A 19,737-nucleotide genomic window follows, 5' to 3' on the forward strand; every position below is an offset into this window, starting at 1 on the left:
CCTACTTCAGTTTATGGAGACTGTTCTCAGAATTAATGTCCCAAAGAAAGAATGTAGAGGGAGTACTAGAAATGTTACAGTTCCTAACACAATGTTTCATTTCCAAAACAAACAAAACATTAATTCTGTTCCCAGCATAGGGGTGCACACATGTAGTCCCAGTGCTTCCAGAGGCTGAGGCAGGATGACCACAAGTTTTAGGCCAGCCTGGAAAAGTAGTTTGTTTCAGGGGGAAAAAAATCAATACTATGTGAGTTATTTCTAATCTAATTTGTGGTGTGAAAGTTTGTTTGAATTAAACTGAATATGAAATTTGATGAAACTCTGAAGTGTCAAGTATAGGGCCAGTTTTCAAAACTCTTATGTTTTGTTAGAAAAGACTGTCCTCAGTTCTTGGGTTCAACATTATGTACACATGTTAGCTGGGCTGTTTTTTTTTTTCAGCTGGGCTGTTTAACTTGACTTTATCTTGCTGGCTTTGGTGACACATGGGTGCAAACATGATTACAGATGGAGGCCAGCCTGACAACATAGCAAGACTCCATGTCAAAAAGCTGAAGGCTATCGGTGTAGCTCAATAATATAGCATTGCCTAGCATGTAAAATACTAAATTCAAACTCTAACATCACAAAATCTATTTACAGTTAAATATTCTTTTTATTTCTATCAATACAGGGTTTCTCTGTGTAGCCTTGGCTGTCCTGGAACTTGCTCTGTAGACCAGGCTACCCTCCAACTCAGACATACATCTGCCTCTTGTCTCCTGAGTGCTGGGATTAAAAGCTTGCACCATCCGGCTCCTAAAAAATATTTTTCATTTTTGCTAAGTTATGTTTCCCTTGTACCAGCCAACTTTTGCTTTAGATACTTTGAAATTTTATTTTAAATGCATGGACCACAGAGCTGAGAGGACCTAATCAGCCAGGGCTACAACATGTTGAGAACCTGTCTCAACAACTCCCACAACCACCTTAACCTAGCATAAGTTTCAACCTCCTTTTTATCACTAAACAAGAGAGAAATGAGACAGAGAAAAGGATTACTAGCTGGAGACTTACAGGCATTGCTTGGGTTTCAGAGGTGTGAAAGAAACAGTGAAATTTGTTTTTTTATTTCTTTTCAAAAATATGGAACACTTCACCAATTTTCGTGTCATCCTTTCGCAGGGGCCATGCTAATCTCTATCGTTCCAATTTTAGTATATGTGCTGCTGAAGTGAGCATGTGAAATTTGTTGATTGGTATGCCATAATCCAAGGTCATGATACACCTGTAGGCCTTGAAAATATCTTAGTTAGCCTATGTTTGGCATCATAAGCATCAGAGAGAACAAGAGGTAAGGGAAATCTGAGGTATATTAATTTTGTACTGCCAGTCTCCCATACATATTCACTTAATGAACAACATATCTACTTGAAAAATTGAACAGAAAACATCTGGTCCAAAGATTAAGTTGCAAATGAGACAGATATACTATGCAAGCAGAGATGCAAGGTAGTATTAGAAAAATAGTTTTGCTTCTTTTACTGGAACCCACCAACATGACAATGTGGGCTTCTTTTTCAACAAAACGGTGAAGGTGACCATGATCATCATCTAGAAGTACTACTACTATAGATGCTTGGTTAAGGACTTCCATACCAAGAAGTGAGTATGGAAGGACAACCCTACTATACCCAGCAAGAAAAGTTCCCAATTAGCTAGTAGGCTATGTTACACATCTGAAGTCCCTTCCTGAGAGGAAGCTCTATCAAATTGCAGAAGGAGAGATCATTTATTTTTGTTTGTTTGTTTGTTTTTTCGAGACAGGGTTTTGCTGTGGAGCCGTGGCTGTCCCGGAGCTCACTCTGTAGACCAGGCTGGCCTCAGAAATCCACCTGCCTCTGCCTCCCAAGTGCTGGGATTAAAGGCATGGGCCACCACTGCCCGGCGATTTGTTTATTTTTAATGTATGTGTCTGTATCTGTGTGTCTGCCATGTTTGTGCAGATGCCCACAAGGCCAGAAGAAGATATCAGATCCCCTGTAGCTAAAGTGAGAGGCAGTTGTGAAATTTTGCCAGTAGGCTGACTTGGGGACTCAGACAGATGCTGGAAATGAAGCCCTTGGCCTTGCACATAATGTTGGTTTCCAGTGGAAGCTGGAAAAACTTTATTTTCTGAGCGCTCAGGGAGGAGGGAGGCAGCCAGTTCCAGATCTAAACTGTGTCCCAGAAGGGAGATTGTACAAGATTTTTAAAGGGTGGGAACACAAAGCAAGGAGAGAGCTACAGTGTTATCCAATTGGGGAGATTGTACAAGATTTTTAAAGGGTGGGAACACAAAGCAAGGAGAGAGCTACAGTGTTATCCAATTGTATCTTGACATTATGAGTTAAGCAAGAGAGTTGCAGTCTGGGCCATATTCAGAATGCCTGGCTTCAAGGTCTTTAATTCATATTCCTAGATATTAGGTCTAGAGCTCAGACTGATAAGACAAATGAGTGAATATGCTGCCTGTAGTTAATTCTAGCATAACAAGCAATTGGTTATATATTTTTACAGCATATACGCCTTGGTTTAAATAAAAGCAATTTCTCTTTTTGTTTTTGTTTTTTAATTAATTAACAAATTAACATTCCAAGTGCTGCTCCCCATCTCCCCTCACTAAGATCCTCTCCATCTCTGAGAGGATGCCTTTCTTGGGTGTCCTCCCACTCTAGTGCATCAAGTCTCTGCCAAATTATGTACAGCCTCTACCATGGAGACCAGGTAAGGTAACACTGTTGGGATAACAGCGATTTCTATATTCTTTACTGGTTAACAGACAAGTAAGAAAACATTTGGGGGGGGCTGGCGAGATGGCTCAATCGGTAAGAGCACTGACTGTTCTTCCGAAGGTTTGGATCCCAGCAATCACATGGTGGCTCACAACCACCCGTAATGAGATCTGACACCCTCTTCTGGTGTGTCTGAAGACAGCTATAGTGTCTGAGTGAGCAGGCCAGAGTGAGCAGGCCGGAGCAAGCGGGGCTGGAGCAAGCGGGGTCAGAGAGTGTGGGGCCGGCAGAGGTCCTGAGTTCAATTCTCAGCAGCCACACACATGATGGCTCACGGCCATCTGTACAGCTACAGTGTACTCATACACATAAAATAAATAAAATAAATCTTAAAAAAAAAAGAAAACATTTGGAAACTGGGCAGTGGTGGCGCACGTCTTTAATCCCAGCACTTGGGAGGCAGAGGCAGGTGGATTTCTGAGTTCCAGGCTACCCTAGTCTACAGAGTGAGTTCCAGGACAGCCAGGGCTACACAGAGAAACACTGTCTCGAAAAAGAACAAAAAAAGAAAACATTTGGAGAAGTGGGATAAGTGTTTGTTCCTAGGCCTGGGAACATGGACTTGTTTGGCCCTGCCAGCAAGATGGACAAGTTGTCTTTGAGATGGCTGGACTCAGACAACTGTCTTCTTACAAGTTGTCCCTGAGATATGTGGACTCACACACCTGTTTCCAAAAGAAGCTGTTCAGTTATAGGGAGGTCTCCAGCTCCCCTAGGACCTGAGACCTTAAATTTAGTTTTTCCCTATGATTAAATGGAACCTGAAAGTGAAATAGTAGTACTTAGAATAAGCTTCTTTTGGTTGTTCCCAACAATAGTAAGGAAGCACTCTATCATCTGAGGTGCATACGTAGCCTGAGACTGTCTAGTACATATACTAGACTGGCTTTGAACTTGCCACAATCCTAGTTTTAGTCTCTGTTATGCTGGAATTACAGGCATGCCTCATCATACCTAGCTGTTGGATGCTTTTGACCTTTGATTTTATTAAATTAAAAGTTTTTTGAGATTACAATTTAATTATGTTTCTCCTTTCCTTTTCCTTCCTCCAAACCCGCCCATATACCCCTTCCTGCTCTTCACATCGATGGCCTCTTTTTTGTTTGTTTGTTTTTTAGGGGAAGATGACTTAGAGCTAGTCTTGGTTTTGGAGAGATTGCTTTTTTGTTTGTTTGTTTTGTTTCAAGACAGGGTTTCTCTGTGTAGCCTTGGCTGTCCTGGAACTCACTCTGTAGACCAGGCTGGCCTTGAACTCAGAAATACGCCTGCCTCTGCCTCCCAAGTGCTGGGATTAAAGGCATGTGCCACCACCGCCCGGCAAGAGATTGCTTTTTTGAGACAAGGTCTTATGTATCACTTGATAGTTGAAGTTATTCTTGAATCCAACATGCCCAGCTGTTGGATATTTTGGGTCTTGGATTTCTTTGGGGGGTAGTATAGTGATAGTTTTGAAATTTTAGTTTCTTTTAAAAAACACAAAAATATTATAAGACTACATTTTCATTTTAATCTCAGGTGTGGGGATTTGAGGCTGCTTTAGACTGACCACAGCAGGTGACTATGCTCCAACAGAGGTAGGGTTTTTCCAGTGGCAGGTGGTTACTACAATTGTGTGATATCTGAAATTCCGGGAACTTTTCAGAGGGTATATAAATGCTAGAGCCCCAATAGGCATGGTTGGTGGTTGTTCAGGGATTGGTTGCAGTTTGTTAGTAGTTGTGCTCAAAGAAGAAAAAGGAAAGACATTAGGTTCAAAGATCTCTCTCTCTCCCCCACCCTCTAATTCATCTTTCCCTCCTATCTGATGATAGGGGGTGAAACCAGGGTGGGAAAAAGAAGAACCCACAAAGTAGGTAAGACCATCTACAGGGGGGGTTATTGGGGGAGATTTTCTGTTTTGATTTCATTTGAGTTCTGTTTGTTTTTTGAAATAAGGCCTTATGTAGCTCAGGCTGAGCTTAGACTTGTTCTCTAGGCCAGGATGACCTTGAACTCCTGGTCTTCCTTATCTCCCAAGGTCTGGGATTACAGATGTGTGCCACTGCACCTAGTTTTGTGTAGTGCTGGGGATTGAACTTGATGAGTTTCTTTCCTTTTGTAACTTTTAGGAAAGAACTTTACCAACTGAAGTACATCTCCAGCCTTTCTTTTAAAGATTTGTTTCTCTATTATTTTAATTGTATGTATGCATGTGTGTGTGTGTGTGTGTGTGTGTGTGTGTGTGTACATGTGTATGTAAGTTCCCTTGGAAGCTAGAAGATCTCTGGAGCAGAGTTATAAATAGTTGTGACCTGCATGGTGTAGGTATTGGGAACTCAACTCCAATCCTCAGCAAGATCAAGTGCTCTCAACCATTGAGACATCTCTCCAGCACCTCCTATGCTTTCTAATAACTTGTTCCTCATTTTCTTTTGATCTTTCTTTATCAGCACCTATAATGGTCATATTTATATAAGCTGCCTCCTCATGTATGAATTATCTAACATTGACTTTTTCTACCACATTCCTCTCTCAAGTTGTCTTCAATATCCCTGTTTCTACAAACTGTAGGCAATCTAGAATTTTAAAGTCATGTTTCTTAACAGGGTTCTAGCATCTACCTGTTTAAAAGATGTGTTTTAGATGTTTTTTACAATAACACTCTCTTCCTGGTGCTAACTGTATTAGTTTCCTATTGTAACTAACAAATCACCCCCAAAACTGGTCACTTAAAAGAGAAATTTGACCAGTGAGTATATTGGTGCACACCTTGAATCTCAGCACTCAGGAGGCAGAGGCAGACATAGATCTCTGTATGTTCAAAGCCAGTTGGTCTACATTGAAAATTCTAGACTAACCAGGATTACATTGTGTGATCCTGCCTAAAAAATTATTCAGAAATTTAAGGTTGGGATGTAATGCTTGCCTAGCATTCAGGGCCATTCAACCAATCCCTAGCATGCAGAAACAAACATAAAAAAGAAATTAACGTTTTCATAGCTAGAGTCTATAAATCCAAAATCAATACCAATCCTCCAAGATTAGAACATTGACTGGGCCAGCATCCCTCTGGGAGCTTTAAGGGAACCTATTCTTGTTTTGTCTAGCTTCTGCTAGCTACTGGCTGTCCTTGGCCTGTGAGCACATAACCATAATCTTTGTCTCTGTAGTCACATTTCTCCTTTTCCATTTATGCCACCTAGTTCTCCCCCTTTCCTGTGATTTGTATTTAGGACCCAGCTGGTTAATTTAGCATAATTTCTCCATCTCAAAATGCTTCATGCAATCACAATGGAAAAATGTTCTTTTTGTCATATGAGGACAATTGATCTAGGGATTAAGACATTGGGGGCTGTGTTACTTCAGTGAGAAAATGTGTATTTCAACATGGGGGAACAGAGCCAAGAAAACTCAGAAATTGAGTTGCATAATTTTTAGCACTATGCAAAAACAACAGAAGAGGGAGCTCTGACATTTGAAAATCTTTCCTGAACCCTACCTTCTTGAGAAAGTTCAGGAACATTAATTTAGTATAAAGAAGAATGGCAAACACCTTTAATCCCAGCACTTGAGAGGCAGTGTCAGGTGGATTTCTGAGTTTGAGGCTAGCTTGGTCTACAGAGTGAGTTCCAGGACAGCCAAGGTTACACAGAGAAACCCTGTCTTGAAAAAAAGAAGAGCAAAATAAATGTACAGAGGATATCTCATGCAGTTATAAGAATGGGAGAGTAAGGGGCTGGCGAGATGGCTCAGTGGGTAAGAGCACTGACTGCTCTTCCAAAGGACCTGAGTTCGGATCCCAGCAACCACATGGTGACTCACAACCACCCGTAATGAGATCGGATAGCCATTATAACTCCATTCCACAAGTTCAAAAGAGATTTTGAAAGACCAAATAGAAAAAAAATTGCAATGAGTTGGATGGTATTAACATCATATTCAATTTTACAGATACAAAACTTAGGGAATTTGAACATAATAGTAGAAACTGTCCAAACTGGAGTGCAGAGGTAAAAGAACAAAAACTGAATAGAATTTCAAGCAGTGGGATAAATTCAAGTCTGTGTTGTAGGGAGGGAGAGTGTCTTAGTTAGGGTTTTACTGCTGTGAACAGACACCATGATCAAAGCAACTCTTATAAGGACAACATTTAATTGTGGCTGCTTACAGGTTCAGAGGTTCAGTCCATTATCATCAAGGTGGGAGCATAGCAGCATCCAGGCAGGCATGGTGCAGGAGGAGCTGAGAGTTCTACATCTTCATCTGAAGGCTGCTAGCAGAATACTGGCTTCCAGGCAGCCAGGGTGAGGGTATTAAAGCCCACACCCACAGTGACACACCTACTCCAACAAGGCCACACCTACTCCAACAAATTCTACCTCCCAATAGTGCCACTCTATGAGGCTACAGGGGCTCAAAATTTCACAATGTCTCTTCTACATGAGGGGAGAAAAACCCTAATACCCCTCCCGAAAGAGTTTACAGCGAGCTAAAGACAATAAAAATTTGTTTGTAGCTGCTCTCATTGCAGTTGTTGAAGGAGAATGTGTAAACATTTCTGAAGGTGGGCTTTGATCAGAAATATTTAAGGTGGGTGGAGGGCAGGGTGTGACAATGCACACCTTTAGTTCCAGTTCTCTGGAGGCAGAGTAGGGAGATCTCTGTGGGTTTTAAACCAGGGTTATCTACATAGAAAGTTCCATGCCAACAAAAGTTGCATGCAGAGGCTGGGGTCGGAAGGTCTGTGTTACAGACAGCAGGAACTGTTCCAGGTGAGGTAAGAATGAAACTTGATTCAGCTTGACTTTAGTTAGCAGATGCTAGGTAGAAACTTCTGGAGTCTAACACCAAGTGGCTTATGTCTTTACATGTTTAAACACAGTAAAACTTTCAGGGAAAGTTTCCACATGACAATTATTACAACAAAACTTTAGGCATGGCTTCATTGAAACTCCCTTGTATAACAGGACATCTCTTTTTTTGTTGTTGTTTTGTTTTTTTGAGACAGGGTTTCTCTGAGTAGCCCTGGCTGTCCTGGAACTCACTCTGTAGACCAGGCTGGCCTCAAACTCAGAAATCTGCCTGCCTCTGCCTCCCAAGTGCTGGGATTAAAGGCATGCGCCACCACCTCCTGGCAACAGGACATCTCTTTAGCCAAGCACCTATGACCTTTACCATAAAGGTGGATTCTATTGACAAGAAAAACAGTGCTCAAGAGTCTGGGCCTAGGGAGGGAGGGCTTGTAATAAACACGACAGCAAACTGTCTTGAAAAGTGCATAGGACCTCTTTCATGATTGAGAAACAACACTTAGTATTTTGGGGGATTCTGTGAGGGCTGGGTTTACAGAATAGCAAAGATTACTAAGTATTAAAACATCTATTCACAGCCTTCTGGATGGAAAATAGGTATCAATTTCTTCTGTTGAAGAAAAAGGTCTGGGTATTTAACAATTCTGGTTTTTCTAGTGCTTTTCTGTGAGCTCCTGCCCTCTCCTGATACATAGTAAGACTGTGTCTCAGGGCTGGCGAGATGGCTCAGTGGTTAAGAGCATTGACTGCTCTTCTGAAGGTCCTGAGTTCAAATCCCAGCAACCACATTGTGGGTGGCTCACAACCATCTGTAATGAGATCTGATGCCCTCTTCTGGTGCGTCTGAAAACAGCTACTGTGTACTTACATATAATAAATAAATAAATAAACAAACAAACAAACAAACAAACAAACCTTTAAAAAAAAAAGACTGTGTCTCAAAAACCAAACAAACTTTTAAAGTTTTCATTGCTTGCTGTATGGTGGCACACTCCCTTAATCCTAGCACGTGTGAGGCAGAGGCAGGCAGATTTCTGAGTTCGAGATCTCTGAGCCTGGTCTACAGAGTGAGTTCCAGGACAGCCAGGGCTACATAGGGAAACCCTGTCTCAAAAAACCAAAAAAAAAAAAAAAAATCTTCAAAAAAGCTTTGCTAATCTGTTCTTGCTGCCCTGAAATGTCTGGTCTCAGTGGCTAAAGGCTTTACAGACTCACATTCTTGTTTTGAGTGGGTCTGTTTGGAGTTTCCGACCTACAAGATCAACAGACTTTTAGGAAAACCTGGTCTGTTATTTGTGCCCCAAACACAGCTGTCTGGCCCTCCTTATGTGTCTGCTTTGCTGCCATGGGAATTAAGCCACTGCATTTTTAAAGTCTTGGATTGACAGGTCAAAAAAGCTCCTGGCCTTGAGTCAGCTGAAACCGGATAGTGTGTTTTGTGCTGTTTCTGCCCCTATGAAGCAGAACAGAAATGAAAGGTCACCTCAGCAACAGCACTCAGCCTGACATAGACTCTGTGGAACCATAAATGACAAAAATATGGATGCTGATGGAACTGTCTGGGTTACAGACAAATACTGACAGGAAAGGGCATGTTCCCAGGATACCATCTGAAATTGCAGTGCTGAAAGAGTCTAGAATCTGCTAAAAGATAAATTGAGTTCCTAACCTGTGATTCCTCCCTTGGGGGAGGACATATCACATGGAATTTGATCCCTATACTAATTTCTCACATATCAGACTTGGTATTCCCCCTTGGAGATGTCTCTTCACTGTTGACTTGTATTTTGTTTGTAGATTAGCTACAGCTCACACTAAGGGACTGATAGCCTCTCTATTGCTTCTTTCCTGGGATGCACACTTTCCTAAGGTATGATTATCCATAGCCCCCCCCCTTTCTTTTTAGTCTTCTCCATGAGCAAATGATCAGGACAAAATAAATGGGAAGTTAAAGAAACCTGTTGTAAAACAATACTGGACTCTTCCTGAGCAATTTTTGAACATTAATATGTCTTTCCCACTAAATTGCATAAGGGTGTTTTCCAGTAAAAGTCAAATGGGAAATTTGAAGTAAGAATTACAGAGAAACTGGCTGCTTTTGTAACAATGGAGTGAAGTGGGAAATCCTGAGAGGCTCAGCAGAGGAGAGAGCCAATACTAAGCTTCATTTTTTTTCCAGACCTCCTCCTCAAACTTCTCCCTTTTCTCTGTAGAAGAATGTCTTCCTGATGCCTTGTTTCCAATCTGCTGTTGAACACTCTACCAAATACAGCCTACAAGCCTCCCATCACCCACGGCTGGCAGCAAAGAGATGAGACAGGAATGATGCTTATACCCACTTTTTAGCACACAATCCATGATTCATGGGAAGGTGGGACCCATGTGATGGATAAACCAAACTGATGGAACCTATCCTCAGACAGTTCCTTTGAAGCCAATAATTAAACTGAGTTATATGGACTGAAATTGGTGGCAGACTCCTCTGGAAACTAATAATCCATAATACCAAACAGTGTAGATTGTGCTTTGTGTACCCTCTAGAATTTTGCTTGCATGTGCACCTGCCTATGCTAGTCTTGCCTTGGCACTGGAGAGAATTCAGATGTAGTTTAACTTATGGATCAGAATTTGCCTGAGTCAGAACAGATGCTTTGGTCAGGCCAAAAAGAAAGAAAGAAAGAAAGAAAGAAAGAAAGAAAGAAAGAGAAAAATGAAATTTAAGAAGGAAGCCACTGGCTTTCTAAGGCAGAGTTTTGTGGTTAATGACATATGTTTTAAGTAGTTCCCTCCAGGTTCCCTGGAGGTTATAAGTTGTTAAAAAAAATAAGCTTAGGGTCACAAAGAAAGAGACCATCATTCCAACTGAAGTGCCTGGACAAGGCAAACTTTATTCTTGTTCCAGAGGGTGTGCTATAGGAAGTGGACACAGAGGCCTGAAATGCTCTTGGTTTATATTCTATCTCAGGTGGTAGCTGTGTCTTTCCCCCATTGGCTGGGGTCTGATCTTACAATCTTACTCATTTGGCTAGTCTGAAAAGAATTGGCACCCAGGAAATGAAGGAATGAGAAATGGGTCACTGCTGCAAGAAGAAAAAGGTCACTTGACAGGCCATTAACTTCATAGAATAGAGAAGTGGGCTTTTGAGTAAACAAATGTTTTACTGGGGAGGGGATAAGGGCTCAAAATGTTTGCATAAAAGTGTGGTGGTCAGAGATAAAAAGATTTTTAATTCCTTGTCCCAAACACAAGTTGTGGTTTTTGTTTTGTTTTGTTTTTTAGTATTGGATAGAAAAGACGCATATTTGGTATTTCTTTCAAAGTGAAGTCAATACTGTAGTACAGTCTTATGCTGTTGCTGGGCTCCTAATACTAATTGTGCTATAAAGATGCCTTGGTTACCTGCCTGGACATATAACACACTCCTATAGTCCCAGCTCTTAGGGAGGCTGAGGCAAGAGAAGCTCTTCTGGATTTCAGAGTCAACACAGGCTGCACAGACTGATGTGCATTTCAAAAAATGCCTTATCCATCAGCCAAGAGACAGATTGGTTGCCTGGCAGTGCAATCCTTTGGCATTTAGCTGTCCTCCAGAAATGTTCCCTGTGTCTCTTTTCTGCTAAGGATGGCACACTGTGTCTAAACTATACAAATGGTAGGTTATGTTGGTCATGTGAGTATGGTCTGATCACCTAGAATTTTAGTAAACACAAAACACAAAGAGAGAAAACCCTTGGCTCCAAATCTTTGATGAACTTCTCTGGGCACATGGCATGTATTGCTGCAATGTTATTTATTGCTAGTGAGTCCTCCCAGGAGGGAGTTTGTACATAGTGTCCTTCAGACTTTATCTATCTTGGGAGTTTCCAACACAGAGAGATAAAGTATATGAGATATTTCAATTTATTATCCTCTGCATCATTGAAAACACACACACGCATACACACTGGTGTAGAATAAAGGAACTACAGATTAAATTTATTGTAAAAAAAAGTAGTGCAGGTAAGGACAGTTGCTACTTGAGTAGAAGAGAAATAATTCTGGCTAGTTGTCTCCTAACTTCCACAAATTTGTTATAGCATGCATGTATGTGCACACAGACACATAAAATATAAAAAATTAAACACAAATAAAAAAATAGTTACCATCAGTGGCCTGTTGTTGTACATTTAGCTTTCCATACTGTGCCCACTATAAGACATTGCCCAGTGTTTCCCCTTCTCATGCTTAGAGAAGAAAAACGAATTGAAACTGTCATCACTTTTACCCAGAATTGCATTGGCATTTTTGATATTTCTTCATGACAAAATTCTGCCATTGTTTTTTTTTTTTCCCGAGACAGGGTTTCTCTTTGTAGCCCTGGCTGCCCTGGAACTCACTCTGTAGACCAGGCTGGCCTCAAACTCAGAAATCCATCTGTCTCTGCCTCCCAAGTGCTGGGATTAAAGGTGTGCGTCATCACTGCTCTGCTTTTTTGTTTTTTGTTTTCACTTGTGATGGTTTATTAGCTGGAAGCAGTATTTTATACACAACACTCCAGTTTCTCTGTTGTGTTTAGTACATGGAGAAATTGCAGAGAATTGTGAGAAAAAAAAAAGATAGAAAATGTCAATCTGTGGGTTTCTTTAAAATGTTTCTTTTTAAACACCCAGAGTACATGACCTCTGTACAAAGAAAAATATAAAAGGTCTGGTTGATCATACTTGATTACACTACATAATTTAGAATGAATACTACTGGCTGAGTTCTTCTGCTTTGGAACCTAATGTTTTTAGTTCTACTGCATCTGTGGCCCAAGATCTTATTTTCAAAAAATCTGTCATTGTTTTGAGTAAAGTTTGTATACTGCATTGTTTTAGCATAGTGGCCTATGTTGAATGTGCCTAAGGTATGTTTTCCAGTTAAATCTTAAAACATTTAAACATATTTTGTGGCAAGATGCGCACAAGGTAAAATGTGTCGCCTTAACCATTTTCCAAGTGTTCACCATGTTTAAGTGTTGATTTTGTTGTGTTTTTCATTTTTGCTAAACTCAAATCCTATTTCCATTAAATAACAACTACTCATCCTGTCCTTGTTCCAGTTCCTGGCAATCACCACTCTGCTTTCTGTCTTTTAGAAACTTTATTACTTTGGGGACTAATATTTGTGGAGTTACATAGTGTTTGTCTTTCTGTGACTGGATTGTTTCACCTACATAATTGCTTAATGATTCATTACAGTAAAAACATATTCTCAGGTGCTATGGAGGTAGCTTAGTTAATAGAGTGCTTGCCTAGCATATACAAAGTCCCTAGCACCAGATAAACCTGGCAAGGTGGCACATAGATATCATCTCAGAGCTCAGGGTGGGAAGGCTTCAATGAACTTCAATGTTCTTCAAGAACTTCAATGTTGTTCACTGCTACATAATGAGATTGAGGCCAGCCTGAGATTCATGAGATCATTTCTCAAAAAAATATTTAAAAATCATTTTAATTGGGAAAATTTAAATTTACAAAAGAAAATGGTTTGATAAATTACTATGAACTAGTCTTTATTCTAACCATTATCATCAATTCGGTATTTTGTTTCTTTTTTCTAAATAAGAAATATTTTTTTCTAAATTATAAATAAGTACACTGTAGCTTATAGTGACTTCAGAAGCAACCAGAAGAGGGCATCAGACCTCATTACGAGTGGTTGTGAGCCACCATGTGGTTGCTGGGATTTGAACTCAGGACCTCTGGAAGAGCAGTCAGTTGCTCTTACCCACTGAGCCATCTCACCAGCCCTGGATTATTCTTATTAAGGTATTTCCTCAACATTTTACTATGCAAAGTTTCCAACATACACAGATGTTTAATATCCCTACCACCTAGATTCTACAATTCATATTTTGTCATATTTATTTTGTCTGTGCAGCTTTGGCTTACACCTGTTCATTTTATCCTTCCATCCCTCTCTCTACCACCCCATGTTGCCCTTGAAGTAGTTTTAAGAAAAATCCCAGATGTTATTTCAGTGATAAATAGTTTACGTTATAGCCTATGTATAACATAATGTTTAACATAAAAAAACATGATCATGCCTAAATAAAGCTAAAATTGCTTGATATCATCTTATATCCAGTATATGTTTAATGCTTGAGCAGTTCATACTGGGTGACATTTGATTTCCAGATATCTTGGACTTTTTGCATGGTCCCTGGGCCAGATTCTCTGCAAAAGCTTATAAGATCTTTCTAGCATCTCCAGTTTAGGCCATGGACAATACCAGAATTGGAGCTCCTAGAAACAGTACCATCCAAGAACTCAGTATGAACACTGCAGCTTGTGGCAATTGTCCCAAGAACTACCTGAATCCAGAGAAGTCTTGTGACTCATGGGCAGTGAAGGAAAAGCCAGGGACAGGAATTATCCTGAGAGAAAAGGCAGGCACATAATGGCAGAAATGATTGTTTTGCTGAGACTGAGCACTTGCTGATCTTGCAAGGGATTTGGGTTTGGTTCCCACACCAGGTAGCTTACAACTGCCTGTAATTCCAGGGAATCCCATAACCTCTACTGACCTCTATGCACACATGTGGCACACACAGAGAGAAGCATATATACATATATAAGAAAATTATAATGTAAAAGAAGAACTGGAGAGATGAATTAGCAATTGAGAACATTGATTGTTCTTTCAGAGAACCTGGATTTGATTTCCCAACATCCAAAGAGTGGCTAACAACTGGCTGAAACTCCATTCCAGGGAATCTTAAGTCTTTTCTTGGCTTTTGTGAGCACCAGACATGCATATGGTACACAGAGACATACAGGCAGGCAAAACACCCAGACACATAAAAATAAAATATTTTAGAAAAAATAAAAATTTAAGGCCTGGCATGGTCGCGTATGCCTTTAATCTCAGCACTCAGGAGGCAGAGGCAGGCAGGTCTCTGAGTTCAAGGTCAACCTGGAGTACAAAGCAAGTTCCAGGACAACTTATTCTACAAAGAGAAACCATCTCTTGAAAAAAAAAATTATATATAGGTTGTTGTGTGTGTGGTGGGGGAGGCGGAGGTCGCTGTTTCCTTGTTCTCCGGCTGGTGTGATCTCAGCGGTCCGGAGCTTCAGGGGGGCGAGGCTATGTCGCGCTTGCAGCCCGTATAGGCAGGCAGGGCCTGGAGTAACGGGACATCACCGAGAAGCTTTTTCCAGAGTGGAGGCCGCGGCTCCACCATGTTCTGAGGAACCCGCGCCGCGCAAAGCCCGCTCGACACTAAGCAACCCGGCTAGCCTGGTTTGATCTAGCCCATTTCTGGCAGGAAGTAGTGAAGCAACTCATAGAACCAGGGAAGAGCGCCCATACAGGTAGTGCTGCACTAGCCCACTGGCACAAGAAACTCCCTTCCCAAAGGACACGAAGCTATTGGAGAACTCCAGCTTTGAGGCCATCAACTCACAGTTGACAGTGGAGACTGGAGATGCCCATGTCATTGGCAGGATTGAAAGATACTCATGAAAGATGGCAGAAGACGATGAACATATATGTTCAAGCAGTTCTGCCAGGAGGGCTAGCCTATTGGAGGCACTGTCCCCACCCCAAACTTCAGGCCTCAGTCCCAGCAGACTGAGCAAGAGCCAGGGTGGTGAGGATGAAAGTCCGCTGTGTGACAAGTACAGCTGCAAGACCCTCTTCTATCTGATTGCCACCCTCGACGAGTCCTTCTGGTCAGACTATGACTTCAGCACAGCCAGAAGTCATGAGTTCAGCAGAGAGCCAAGCCTCCCCTGGGTGGTAAATGCAGTCAACTGCAGCCTGTTTTCAGCTGTTCGGGAAGACTTCAAGGCCCCGCAGCCACAGCTGTGGAATGCAGTGGATGAGGAGATCGGCTTAGCTGAATGTGACATCTACAGCTATAACCCAGATCTAGACTCAGACCCCTTTGGGGGAGATGGAAGCCTCTGGTCATTCAACTACTTCGTTTACAACAAGCGACTTAAATGAATTGCCTTCTTTAGTTGCTGCTCCATCAGTGGCTCCACCCACACACCGTCAGAGGCAGGTAATGTACTGGACTTGGAACTGGGGGCAGCACAGGTTGAGGAAGAGTGCGGAGGTGGAGGCGGCAAGGGCAGGGAGGAGGAGACCAGCACCATGGAGGAAGACAGGGTTCCAGTAATCTGTATGTGATGAGAAAAAGCAGAGGCCTCAGCTTCATCCAATCAAAATATTATTGGACAATGCTACAGCTTTACCCTTTAAATATGCTAATTATCCTTTAAATATGCTTAAATATCCTTTAAATATCCTTCGACCAATGCCTGGACCTGCCTACCCCAGGAGCTCCAGAGCCTCCACGGATGCTGGCTATGCCTTGGCACTGCCCAAGGCTATAACTGCCTAGCCCTTTGGTTTCAGCCTGTGGATGTCCACTCACGCTGCAGGCTCCTACTGCCCATGCTGCAGCTGGATTAAACAGCATGGGGTCTGATAGAAAAGTGACTGCTCTGCACCAACAGTCTGTCACAGACAGAACAGCTGGACCACAGAGTTTATTTTTGTATTTCTTATTGGGCCTGTACACTCCAGCTCTAAGGGCCTGTAGTTTGAAGCCCTATAAGTGGTGCCCAGTGTTTAAAGGGTCTGGTCTTTGACCAGCTCCTGGTGCCCAATTTTGCCCTCCACTTTACCAGGTGGGCCACATGCACTTAGTGTCACTTTGCTGCAGCTCATTTGTTTCCAATAAAAGTTTCTGTAACTTAAAAAAAAAGAAAAAAATATAAATAGAATTTTAAAATTAAATTTAAAAATTAAGAATTTTAAAATGGGGCTGGAGAGATGGCTCAGTGGTTAAGAGCACTTACTGCTCTTCTGAATTTCCTGCATTCAATTTCCAGCAACCACATGGTGGCTCACAACCATCTGTAATGGGTTCTGATGCCCTCTTCTGGTGTGTCTAATGACAGTGACAGTGTACTCACATACATGAAATAAATAAATCATTTTTTTGTTTTGTTTTGTTTTGTTTCCTGAGACATGGATTCTCTGTTTAGCCCTGGCTGTCCTGGAACTCACTCTGTAGACCAGGCTGGCCTCGAACTCAGAAATCCACCTGCCTCTGCCTCCCAAGTGCTGGGATTAAAGGTGTGTGCCACCACTGCCTGGCTGAGGATATGTTTTTGAAAAATAAATCCTTGTTGGGGCTTGAAAGATGACTCAGCAGTTAAGAGTACTGACTGCTTGTCCAGAGGACTCAAGCTCTATTATCATTCCCCATGTAATGGCTCATAATTGTCTATAATTCCAGTGCCCTCTTCTGGCCTCTGCAAGCACTGTTGTGGAGTCTGCTTAAATCTAACACCAGATCAATACAGATGACCAAAATTTTATTGTAATCAAGCCCATACTGATTGATTGAGGCCACAGAACACAGTTAGGAGCTGAACTTCGACTCTGATGGGACATTGTATAGCATATTTAAAGGATAAAGCTGTAGCATTGTCCAATCACATTTTGACATAAGTGGGTTGAACAAGGGAGTTTACATCAGGATAGGAGTTGGTTCCTGGGCTTGGGAACATGAACTTAGTTTGACCCTGCCAGCAAGATGGGAAAGTTGTCCTTGAGATGGCTGGACTCAGATAATCGTATCCTTACAACAAAAGCTGTTCAGCTATTGGGAAATCCCTGGGGCCTGGGACTTTGAATTTAGTTTCTCCTTGTGACTAAATGGAGTCTGAAAATGAAATTAATTTAGAATAAGTTTATTTTCCTTGTTCCCAAGAGCACCAAGCAAGTACATGGTACCCATACATATATTCAGGTAAAATATACACTTTAAATTAAAGTAAGTAATTTTCAAATACTTGCTTGGCTCAGCAGTTAAGAATAGATATTGCAGCTGAGCATGGTGGCACATACATATAATTCTAGAGGCAGACAGATCTCTCAGTTCGAGGCTAGCCTGATCTATACAGGAAGTTCCATAACAGCAGGAGATATACAGTGAGAACCTGTCTCAAAACAAAAACAATAACAAAAACAACCTCCCCAAATTTCACCCCATAGTTGCTTGAATTATGGATATGAAACCCATAGACTTGGAGAACCATATTAAAAATAATGGAGAAACAGAGTGGGAGGATACAACTATGATCAGAAGGTAGATTCCTCCACTTTAAACATATGGGTTTCGAGTTGCTATTTCTACCTTAGCTTTGACAATTGGAGAACTGTCATGTATTCTTGGTTCTAAAGTACATATTTGCCATTCTAATGCATTCTGAGATTCCAATGAACAGCATGGGTGAAGTGAGAGGGCAATCTTTCCAGATACTAGGGCAATGTGGTTGGGTGTGAAGGTGGCCTTAGGACATACAGCAATATATGCCACAAGATAGATTTGCCACAGATAGATTCAGGAAGTAGGGAAAATGACAGCTGTCATTTCCTGGTCCCTTTGATGCCCACCTCCTAGACACGTGTAGTGGTTGAAGGCCTAAGTCTTATTTGTGCCTTGCAGTTTGGCACAATAACAGGAAGTAATGTAGACAGGTCCACCCCCTCTCTTCCCTGCCTGAGTCACTTCCAGATCCTGACTCATGCCTTCACTGAGTCAAGTCATGGTGACAAATTGGAAGAGAGAGGCAATGCCAGGTGCAGAGAACAAAAGAAGTCAGCACTTTCCTGAGCAGAAGAAGAGGGACAGGAATGAGTCAGGGTGGCTCCACTTCTCATCTCCATTCCTCCAGCATCTTGCTGCCAGGTCCTCTGTGACCCCAGGCCAACGATGCATGTGGGGCAGAGAAAAAGACAAGTTCATTTGGCAGCTTTGACAGACATAGACCTCAGTCCAGCTGCAACCAGAGCTGTGCATCGAGAGTACAAGAGATAGGCCACTCTTTCCATCACCCTGTCAGTCAAAAGGACCAAGATAGAATGTTCTTCCACATTTGGATGAAAGATGCCAAGGCTTCCTCTCACATGCTGTCTGCTGAGGTTTTCCTTTTGTACCTCTGTGGGGTGGGGGGTGGCACAAAAGCAGATTCCCTCTCTGGTCCTGTGCCCTCACCCAAATAGAGTCAAGTGATCAAGTAGAAGGGACTAGCTTAGGGAACTCCTGAAAGTGATTGGTGTTTATTTGGTTGGGGAGGAGGTGTTACACATGCACATGTGTGTGATATGTACTCTTAGTGTAGCCCAGATTGTCCCTAGGAACTCATCCTCCTGAGTAGCTGGGACTACAGGTTGTGCCACCATTCTTGCCACAGTGCCATTTTAGTGTCTGTTTCTTTCCACAATGATGTGCTTATTAGCACATACCATCTGGGTCTCTTTGAGTACCATCTATCACACCAAAAGCCTAGATGCACAGGTGCTCTGAAGCTCCCTAGTAGGAAACACAGACTCCTCTGAGCACCCTCCTCCAGGGGAGGAATACTTGGAGTGGAAAGTGCCTTGTTTGTCTGATACATTTGTATGGGGGTGTCTGGGTCTATAGGGGTGTGTGTGTGTGTAGTTGTAATACATAGACTTGGTCAATTTATTTGACTGAGAAATTCTTAGCTTTTTTTTTCAGCAGAGAAATATTAATAGGAGATCAGGATTTTCAGATTTGGTGTAGGGCCTAAGAGGTGGGCGTTGTTGGTCAAAAGATGGAATGCCTAGGTAGAAGCAGAAAGGAAACAGATGTGTCTGCCTGACAGCTGAGGTTTAATGGGGAACCCTGATGTCTTCCTCAAACTCTGCCCCTATAACAACCAAGATGCAGCCAACATCTCTTCATTTGTAAACAAAGGGAGGGTCATACTTAATTTGAATATGAGTTTATCCACACTCCACCAATTGCAAACATATGGAAAAGTACTTCCACATCTACAAAAGATATTTTTTTGTAGTTTGAATTTTTTTGTTGTCTTTCCTTTTCATTATTATTTGATTTTTGAGATAGGGTCTCTGAAGCCCAAGTCAGCCTAGAATTCACTACACTACATATAGCCTAGGCTAGCCAGGAATTTATGATCTTCCTGCCCTATTACAGGATTAGATTTAAATTAATCTTTCTGTGTTGTATCAGTAATGTTTTTGATGGTTTCATAACATTTTAGAGAAATCATCTACAGGTTTCCTTAATTTCTTTCTTTCTTTTTTTTTTTCTTTTTTC

General features: G+C 41.7%; 1 non-coding gene and 1 pseudogene across 2 annotated transcripts; one reads left to right on the forward strand and one right to left on the reverse strand.

The window, feature by feature from the left end:
- Nucleotides 1–1,122: 1,122 nt before the first annotated feature.
- LOC116095924 lies at nucleotides 1,123–1,224 on the reverse strand. Its single transcript, XR_004120762.1, has one exon. It is a non-coding gene; the product is annotated as a U6 spliceosomal RNA (small nuclear RNA).
- A 13,402-nt stretch (nucleotides 1,225–14,626) lies between these two features.
- On the forward strand, nucleotides 14,627–15,705 carry LOC116091912 (annotated as a pseudogene). The gene has a single exon (XR_004119106.1). The product of XR_004119106.1 is annotated as a repressor of RNA polymerase III transcription MAF1 homolog pseudogene (transcript).
- The last annotated feature ends 4,032 nt before the right edge of the window (nucleotides 15,706–19,737 follow it).

The sequence above is a fragment of the Mastomys coucha genome, chromosome X, assembly GCF_008632895.1.
Source record: "Mastomys coucha isolate ucsf_1 chromosome X, UCSF_Mcou_1, whole genome shotgun sequence".
Lineage (NCBI taxonomy): Eukaryota > Metazoa > Chordata > Mammalia > Rodentia > Muridae > Mastomys > Mastomys coucha.